The sequence below is a fragment of the Cucurbita maxima genome, unplaced genomic scaffold (genome assembly GCF_002738345.1).
Source record: "Cucurbita maxima cultivar Rimu unplaced genomic scaffold, Cmax_1.0 Cma_Scf00597, whole genome shotgun sequence".
In the NCBI taxonomy this organism is placed as follows: Eukaryota; Viridiplantae; Streptophyta; class Magnoliopsida; order Cucurbitales; family Cucurbitaceae; genus Cucurbita; species Cucurbita maxima.
The window spans coordinates 6,784-16,732 of NW_019272613.1; the positions used below are offsets into that span (position 1 = coordinate 6,784).

The window sequence follows — 9,949 nt, forward strand, 5'->3', positions numbered from 1 at the left end:
AGTAAGTTCCTATAGTCTTGAAATATAATATCAAAACATATTAACATATTTGATATGTTAAATATTAAAATAATTGATGTGTATCATAAACATTAAATAAAAATATATATTTACAATTTGAATGAGATTCATATTAATTAAACATATATTATGATATTCTACGAAATTTTAATATTATTTAAATAAGATATTATATCTTAATGTATTAGGTATTCTAATATATAATTTGACAAAAACTATCCCAAGTTCACCATAAATAGAACCCTAGGGTTAAGTCAAAAAGCATCAAACACTAAATACTTTGAAATTTTAGGTGATATTTTGCAGAGGAAGCTGATAAGGTCTTTAAAGAGCATGTGGTCATGTCTAACGTTTTAGGTTAACAACATGTTGAAAACCAGAAATTCTGATACCGGTAATTAACTACAAACCTTTGAATAAGGTTTTAGAATAAATAAGATATCCAAACCAAATAAAAAATGATTTGATAAAAAAAATTTAGAGTCAAATGTTTTTATAAAATTCGATATGAAATTGGGATTAAGAAGAATTCTAATTTCCTAAAAGGACAAATATAAAATAGCATTTAATGTCAAGTTTAGAAAATATGTGAGGAACGTCATGCGATTTAGGCTAAAAAACACTCCATCTGAATTTCAGATGATTATGAATGATATTTTCAATTCTTTCAAAAAATATCAATAGTTTATATGGATGATGTGTTGATATTTTCTAAAACCATTAAGATGAACACTTTAAACATCTACATACATTCATTAATGCAATCAAAAGAAATCAGCTAGTTGTGTCCATACCCAAAATCAAATAATATCAAACTGAGATCCACTTTCTTGGATTTTAAATTTATTTGAGCCTTATAAAACCCATTCAATGGTCCATTGAGTTTGTCTCAAACTTTCGTGGTGACGTAGCCTAGAAAAGCCAACTTCAAAAAAAATTTAGGTTCTCTCAATTATGTGTCCTAAATCCTTCAAGATATCAGGCATATTTACAAATGTCTTGATGAGTGTCTTGAAAATAATACAAAGTCTTGATTTGTAAAGGATATCTCTACAACCCAAAAAAATCAAATCATTAGTCAAATAAACTCTCTACTTAAGTCTTATTGACCCAAGGGCAGATCTCATAGTGAAACGTGACGCATCAAATATCGGATATGGAGGTATCTAAAATTGTCAAAGAGGACCGAGAATCAATTATCATATTCATTCAAAAGCCTCTAATAATACCATACAAATTACAAAACAGTAAAAAAAAATATATATATTATTTCCATTGTACTCCGTGCACAACAATTTTAAAGGAAATTTAAAATAAATCCAGCGTATTTGTCATACTTTTAAGTTCAATTACAATAAATCAAGAAAAGAATTGAGTTGTAATAAAATATCACTTGACATTGGAATGTAATTTGAAGACTTTTTATCTTCGGGAGTTGAATTACATTTAAGATTATTTATGTTATTTCTTATTTTCTTCAATTTGTATTTAATAGCTTTGGGTAGTTTGTAGATGAACTATGTTTGAATTATCTTTTTGGCCTTTCTATTTTCGACAGACACGTTTTACACTTTTGGACTGACACTTGGTAGAAGGGGTCACTAAGGCTAAAATCATATAAAATGGGTTCATAGCACAGTGGTAGAGCATTTGACTGCAGATCAAGAGGTCACCAGTTCGAATTTGGTTGGGCCCTTTTAAAAATTTTGGACGAACACTTTGTTCGATTTGCTCCCAACCACCGAGTGTCTAAAGGAAAAGAAATAAGAATAATTACCGATTCCAAACCTTATTCCAAAGTACTCCACCACATAGAACCATGTACTTAGAACCTAAGGGCCACTATTCTCGGACAAGAACCAAGCTATCATTAACAAAAGAGTGTGGTATCCAAGCACCCACTATGAACATGGTTAAAAACTTACTTACAATTAGGCTAACTTACCGAGTCTTGTACTCACTCCATCTTTTTCATGTAACTAAGAGTAGTTGCCCTAGACCAACAACACCCACCAAAACTATTTTTGATGTTTTAAAATGATTTTTTTAACCTTTCCCTTATTTTGTACTATGAACCTATAAACTCTATTTTGAATATAATGTAAATATATATGTTTATTATATTTTAATTCTTTTTTTATTTCGAGAAAACATTTTACTTTGTGTTCAACCTCTTTTAACTTGCTTCGGAAATGGCTCGTGACATAAACATAAAAAAAGTAATTTTTTAGTATGAATTTTAATATAAGTTGCATTCTTATATTGACAAAACCACTAGTACCAAAAATATTCATGAACTTTCAAAATTAATGCCCTTAACATTCTAAAATAAGGTTCTAACTATTAGTGACTTGCATAAATCATCTCCCTTTTTATTTTCACTCACTCCTCTTCAACAACCTATGACCCATTAATATCATTAATATTTCATCTCCTTGTTTTTTAGCTTTTTGAATATCAAAATCTTAAATAAAAAGGAAAAGCTCTCTAAAATATTCTTATTTGCCAGTAATTTTACATAATTTAACATTTTAAAAATCGGTAAATTAAAAAAATCCAACATTAATATATTCATAATTTCATGTAGTCTTCATAAGTTTGCCGGCGACATTGTTTGTTGTTGAGCTTGATAATGTGAGTTTGTAACCCATCCGTTAGGGTTCTTGGAATGATTCTCTAGATTATCCCTTCCATGTTGGGAGTTGGGCCATGGGTCTTGGGTGAAGGAACCATTGGTTTACCGCCCCTAAGAGTTAAGGAAGCATCTTGAGGCTAGTTTCACATAGTATCATTATCATTGAGATAACAATTCTTTTCTATTTTATCTAAATTTTTTAAATATGAGTTCATTTCCAAATGCATGCTAACACCCTTATTGTTGAATAAATGACATGAAACTAGTTTCACTTAGTAACGTTGCCTTTTGCTCCTATTGGTGGAAGGATAATAGGTCGATTATACCTTTATGGTAGTTTTAAGCGTGACAACATTTTACAACCAGACTAATTTTGCTTCATTTCTAAATGAAAACGTGTAAATTGTAAACTCAAACATTTCAAAGAAATAAACAAGTTTTGATGGTACCATGCTAACCAGAAAACAAATGTTGACTTTGACCAATCCCTATATATTTTTTTTTCTATATTTTGAAACTATTTTAAGCACTTTTCTCGTGTACTCCTTACAAATTTACCTTTTAAGGTTGTAAACATTTGTGTAAGGGTGACTATTATGATTATAAGTCAACTGAGTTAAGTAGAAATAAATTTTGAAGATGAAATTAAAGTATTAATTTTGATGTCATCTTTACCCGAGTTTTGGGATATTGTTATTAATGAGATTCAAACGGCATTAGTAATTCACAATGATAATATTCAACATACTTGACAAAAAAAGAATGGTCAACATAAGATATTTGAAACAAATAAATCTTTTGTCCTCTATGATATATCAAATCACTCCTTTAAAATTCCTTAATAATAAACCTGAAGTCTTACATCACTTATACAGAAAAGTTCCTTGTGTAGAAGTTTTATTAGATACTTTTAACCATCTAGAGATCAACTAGACACAAAGCTAAACTTTCTAAAAAAAAAATTAGGGGCTAAACTTTTAAGTTAACTTAATTTAAGAAACTTATGATTTTTATATTATCAAGAGTTTAATTGAGCTAGGTTGATTCAATCTAGTGGACCCAAGAATTGAACCAAACCAAACCAACTAGTTAGTAACATGATTTAGTGGAAGCATTTTCATGCAAAGTAGAAGCAACAATGGAGGGTTTGAAATAATATAGTTTTTACCCCTTAAGGTCATTTTACACCGTTTCTTGGTTTACCTACTTATCCATATCCAATGACCACCAAATTTCATATCTCAGTATTAAAATTTGATAGACACCGGAGCTCAGATAGTGGGTTATTTTAACATTACTTAAATCTCGAGCTATTTGATTGGTTCAGGGTCTTAACTCAGGGTTCTTTGGGTTTTTTTTTTCATATATTCTTAATTCATACTTGGTTTAGGGTTCATATGAAAATCCAAGCGATTTCTACAAGTATTTCTTAACAAATAGTCCAAGGGGTATACTTGTCTCGTCGTCGACGTTTGAGACCTCCATTATTGAGCTTCCAGTATCTGAATTACTTCAAATTTCCTTCCACATACTCCTTATTGTGTCTAGTTTATGAAACTATAATGTTTTTTACGAGAATCGGTCTAGAATGGGGTTAAAATTGAGAAAATTTGAGAAAAGATCAAATTTTGAGTTGACTTTGACAGTTCAATTGAACTGGCCATATCATCGTTTTCTTCCTCTAAATAGGAAGAAGATGCGCATTTTTCGCATTGCCGCCATTTGAAACTCGGCTTGTACAGCCACATTTACAGCGTTTCTCTCCTTGATTTCTTCGTGAAACTTAAAGATGGATGTTACAAGAAAGGGCTAGGAATTTATTTGATACCTTCTCGTGGATCGTAGCGTAAGATATTCACTTCCAAAGTTCATGCAAAATCTGATTTATCGTTGGAGATAAAACAAAGGATTTTTTATTGGATAGCCGATTCTAGGGGTTTCAAGGCCCTATTTCTTCATTGAACCTCTTCCATATCTTATCTTCAAGCTAAAGGAAATGGTTTTGGAGGAACGTCTTTGAGTGTAGGACCTTAACTTCTAGAAATCGTTCTCGGTATGCTACTCACTCGAAACGCAAGATTTCGATCTCGTGGGTAGTTTGTTCGATGACGTTTCAGCTCTCGATTCCTTCATCAAGTTTACTAAACTTCTTCATCTGAAACTAGAGGAATCCTTAATTTGAAGGAAAAGAGAATGTAGATAGGAATTCGACTCTTATCCCCAATTTAATTTCGAAACCTATTTCCTTCAATTCGGCACGCTCTCGAGGTTATTTTTCTTCGTGGTCTTCTATGGAAGCATTCCTTGGAGGTGCAGAAACTGATTGGAATCATTTTTGCTCGACGAGTCATCGTGTATCCTCGGATTGGATTTTAAAGATTTTCTTGATGTTCTTCAATGGAGGATTGAATTGGGGGAATGGTTTCTACGCACTTTCAGCACTCTATTCCTTCATAGAACTTGTGGGTAATCTTGTTGAGAAACTGTAGGAATAAGATTGAAAAGAAATGGTGGAGGATTGCTCTCGAATTTGGAAGAAATCTGAGAGTAGGAGACCCATAATCTAAACGCTCATTGCTTTCGATTGGGGGATCGACCTTTCTCGATTCTTATTCCATATTGTTGTTCCTATTTCAGACTTTATAGGAGATGTTTAAACCGACATTGAGAGCTCCAGAATCTTCATCATTTAGAGATCGAACTTTTTGGATAATTTTTCGGAGATATCAACTCCGATAATAGCCTTACCGACCTTGGCTTTGAATACTAGTCGTTGGATGTGATGATCCGTGCGTGTTCGTTCTAGATCATATCAAATTTTGGAGGAGATTCGACGGTTGAGATTTGAGTTCGAAGGATTTTGCTCGGATGGTCACGGTAGATGCTCTGATTCTAATTAGAGTGCCATTTCTGTAACTATCTATTCTTCCAGGGGTATTTTGGTAATATTCCACTTTTTGAATATTTTATAATTATTTTCTCGAACAATCATAATTTTTCTACAAATTCTTAATTGCTTTTATATCATTTTTCCCTTATTTTGAATCTTGAGATTCCTTCTAGATAAGAAATTACAAATCCCGAAAGATTCTTGATAATTGATAAAATGACCTTTTTTTTTTGCCCTCTTCATTTACTTTTTCCTTTCCAGTCCTTTTCAAAAGGCAACTCTTATACTGATCTTAATGGGACGTTAAGCTAGGATAAACATGATAAACATGGAGTTTGTAAAACTTAGTAAGTAGCTTACTAGTAGGTTCGTAATGGCGACCTTAATCTAGGATATTACTTCTTGTTATGTTTTCAGGATCTTATACTGATCTTGAAAACCTTCCCCTAAAATAACTTTCAATTTTCTCCCCATGAACACAATTTTCTCATCATCTCTCTTTTTTTAAACACTTTTGAAAGTTAAAGAGTAGTTTTGAAGTTTTTTTTTTTTTTTTGAAAATTCAACAGATATTTTTTTTAAAAAAAAATTCTGAGTAATTTTTTTTTAGATAAAGTGCAAATTTCAATGGTATTTTTATTAATTTAGCTTATAATTTAAAAAAAATACAAATTTTTGTTGATTAAGTTAATGTTAATTTTATTAAAATACATANATTTTTTTAAAAAAAAAAATTATGAGTAATTTTTTTTAGATAAAGTGCAAATTTCAATGGTATTTTTATTAATTTAGCTTATAATTTAAAAAAAATACAAATTTTTGTTGATTAAGTTAATGTTAATTTTATTAAAATACATAACACCACATCAAAATTAATTTATTCGGAATAAAATTAAAACTAAAAAATCAATTTATTTTAAACTAAAAAAATTGATTCATTTTAAAACTAAAAAGTATACTTGGTTGGACTAAAATATCCCTTATCTCAACTATAAAGAATTTAATTCCAAGCTCCCTTCTAATAGACAAATGATTTATTAACCTCTATTGTAAGATTTCACTTCATCAATTTAAGTAGCGTTCAACTATAAATATCGAATGTTAAAGTATTCCTCGACAAAGTAAATTTGTTGAAACTGTCTATCAAAGGTGTTCCATAATAAGTTGTGGAGAAGTGTTTCCTTCAATTCTAATTTCAATTAAGGATGTCAATGACAAAAAAGTGCACGAAGCTAGAAGGTTTGTAGTGGAAGAAAATAACAAGAGTCATGGACTTTTTTTTGTTTATAAGCTGTATCATGTGTCTTATTCATGGTTACTTAAATCTCATTGAATTGGTGCGCCTTTCACATCAGAGACATTTGTGCCTTAAATCTCTTTGCTTGCTGGAACATTTGCTTGACATAATTCGACCAAAGACGGTATGGACGACCTTAGCTAATTGTATTGGTCTCCAATCATGAAGTGTGACGTCGGATCTTTGTGCATACCATACTCATTAACTATAACAGGGCAAGAAATTTTTTATGTTTTGACTGGGCATGCCATATTCTGTTGTTCTTATATATCTTTAGTTACCTGTGATTAAAGCAAAGAAGTATAGACATGGTTTCCAACCAACCCTTCCTTTATAGTTAGTTCGACGAATGGGTTTTTGTTATCATTTTATCGTTAACCCTTCTGCTCGATTTCGTGTTATGATATCATATAGGGAATGAGAAGCGGCCTTACTTGGACAAAATTATATACCGTTTGATAATTATTGTTGATAACAAAGATAAATTGAATTATAAGCATTTTAAGTTCAAAAGTAACAAATTACTTGTACACTTTTACTTATAATCTTCATTTTCTTTATATAGCAATAAGGAAGGGAGGGATAGAAAAGATACTCATGATATCATTATGACTATGCCATATTTCATTAATTAAAGAGATCAATACACCCACAAACACACGCATATTTCGAGAGAGAGAGAGAGGGCTTATTATAAGTAGGGATAGCATTCTAGTAGTTGTATTGCTACTTGGGGACAAGGAACTCGAGAACTTCTTTAAAAGATGAGAGCTTATAAGTAGGTGGCGATGGATATATCACATGCACAGAAAGAAAATTCTGCACCTTTGTAATAAAAGACCAAGGAATATCATCGTTATTTATAACTTCTATCACAATAATATAAATTCTGCGAGGACGATGTTCTCTAGTCATACTAACTAGACCATTCACCACACGCTTGTAGATGACACGATGTTCACTATTCTCGTTATTCTTTTCAATTACGAACCTTCCTGCATTTTGCACTACTAGGATATTGACATCTTTAATTGGTACTAAAGCATCTAAAGGCAACCCTTCCACACTGCTCATTCTAACACCTTTGGTAAATTGTTCCAAGAGACATTGTTAGGCCGATTTTTTTCATGAATACTTAAGAATTTGATATTTATAGTTGTAGTTGAACGCTACTTAAATTGAGGAAGTAAAATCTTACAATAGTCTAATAAAGCGTTTGTACATTAGAATAGGTTGGAATTAAATTCTTTATAGTTCGAGATAAAGTTGTATTCTTTAAGTCATTGAGACTAGTGTTACTAGTACTTGTTAGTATATTTGAGTATAAATATTAAAACCATTAGTTATTAAATATTGTTTGAATTAAAGCGTTTATAATTCAAATGATCTTCATAACCTAATTCATAAAAAAATAAATAAAATAATTAGGAAGCATTTATGTGCTAGATCAAAATAAGATGCATAAAAAGAACCGGCAGTAATTACTTTATTACCTTTAATCTTAAATGTAACTTAAAATATTGCTTGTGTGCCTCTTACAGTACTCTCAACACATGGATCGCTTGATCTATTCTACTCTACTTTACTTCCTCTTGATAACGGTGTGGTATTGACATCTCATATTGCCGATAATCATCACTTACATCCAAAACCAGAGTATAGCGGTCGACTATCGTCAAGGACCCATTCACCATTTCCATTTCTATCGTCAATGACCCATTCACCATTTCAATCATTTCTCTAAATTTTATGATGCTCTAGTGTTAGATTTCATTGGAATATTGCAGTAGTAAAGTCTTGAAATTTCTATATATCAAAACTGTTTAACACTTTCCAAATCTTGATTTTTGGTTGTTTGTGTTTTTTTTTTTAATTATGTTAGCAATGAGCCAATTTAATCCATTCTTCCTTTTATGATTTTTTTTGTTAAATTATGTTGGCCATTACTTTTGGGTAATTTAATCTATTCTATTCTATTCTATTTATTTATTTATTTTTGCTATTGATAGACTTATCTTTATGAAACATACTAAATAAAACTAAATAATTGGTAAAGAGAGGATATGAGATATAACTTACCGTAAAATCTCTTTCCATATGAGAATAACTCATTCTCATGTCCATCTTTGCAACTATGTACTAAATTAAGGATTTTATTTCTCTTTGGTCAAAACCATCCTTAAAGGACAAAATTGAAGTTGTAGTTAGTCAATTATAATATTTGACGTGCTAGTTTTCAAACTACTTTAAATAGGTGTAAAGAAAGCATGAGAATAACTTAGTTTCACTAATCTAACACGTGTTGGGCATGTACTGAATACTTGTTAATACAATGGATACATTACAAATTTATAATCCAGCATTTCGAATCATACCCTTGACTTTGAATATATTTTAAGAGTGAAACGTACCTTAAGTTTTTTTTTTAAGTATACAAACATATAAACTTATTTATATGAATTTATTTCTAATATAAAATTGATAAATTTTTTGAAATAATTCATTTTAATTAATTTATCATTGTCACATCGGTGTCCTAGTTTTTTACAAATGACATGTTACCATATCTATTTGGTATCATATTTATGTCTCGTATCTATATCTCATTTTTATTTTTGTGACTCTGAGATATTTTTCTTTTATAAATANGAAATTTCTATATATCAAAACTGTTTAACACTTTCCAAATCTTGATTTTTGGTTGTTTGTGTTTTTTTTTTAAATTATGTTAGCAATGAGCCAATTTAATCCATTCTTCCTTTTATGATTTTTTTTTTAAATTATGTTAGCCATTACTTTTGGGTAATTTAATCTATTCTATTTATTTATTTATTTATTTATTTTTGCTATCGATAGACGTATCTTTATGAAACATACTAAATAAAACTAAATAATTGGTAAAGAGAGGATATGAGATATAACTTACGGTTAAATCTCTCTCCATATGAGAATAACTCATTCTCATGTCCATCTTTGAACCTATGTACTAAATTTAGGATTTTATTTCTCTTTGGTCAAAACCATCCTTAGAGGAAAAAATTGGAGTTGTAGTTAGTCAATTATAATATTTGACGTGCTAGTTTTCAAACTACTTTAAATAGGTGTA

The 9,949-nt window shown here is 30.2% G+C and overlaps 1 non-coding gene across 1 annotated transcript; it reads left to right on the plus strand.

Annotated features, from left to right (window-relative positions):
- Positions 1 to 1,645: 1,645 nt before the first annotated feature.
- TRNAC-GCA lies at positions 1,646 to 1,717 on the plus strand. Its single transcript has one exon. It is a non-coding gene; the product is annotated as a tRNA-Cys (tRNA).
- Positions 1,718 to 9,949: the final 8,232 nt, after the last annotated feature.